Source organism: Buceros rhinoceros, unplaced genomic scaffold, assembly GCF_000710305.1.
Source record: "Buceros rhinoceros silvestris isolate BGI_N320 unplaced genomic scaffold, ASM71030v1 scaffold6029, whole genome shotgun sequence".
Lineage (NCBI taxonomy): Eukaryota > Metazoa > Chordata > Aves > Bucerotiformes > Bucerotidae > Buceros > Buceros rhinoceros.
Genome location: NW_010429633.1, coordinates 28,580 through 29,029, shown reverse-complemented (window position 1 = coordinate 29,029; position 450 = coordinate 28,580).

The window sequence follows — 450 nt, the reverse complement described above, 5'->3', positions numbered from 1 at the left end:
TCTATTGTTCTGCCTCCAGCAAATCCTCTTGACTGAAATCCAAATGGATCTCTTGCAAAAAGAAGACAGAGACTTAAAAATGCTTTAAAAATGGAGAGGAGAGGAGAGGAGAGGAGAGGAGAGGAGAGGAGAGAGGATCCAGGGAGACATCCATCTCCCACAGCAGACTGTGCCTGGGAAGTGCCAATTCATTTCCATCACAAACCCATCTCCGGGGCAAAGGCAGTGTCCTTGGCCGGTTTGGTCCTTGACCTACAAACCAAGACAAGGGATTTGGGATTTTGGGACAAGGGAGAGGACACCGGCAGTGAGAAAACGACAGTCAACACGACCCCGGGTGAAACGTGCCACGTCCCATTGACGGTCTCGGCCTCGTGAGCCACCTAATGCTCTCCAAACTTCCCCGCTCCTTATCGGCAGCAAACCCCCACCTGCGTCCTCCCCAGCTTC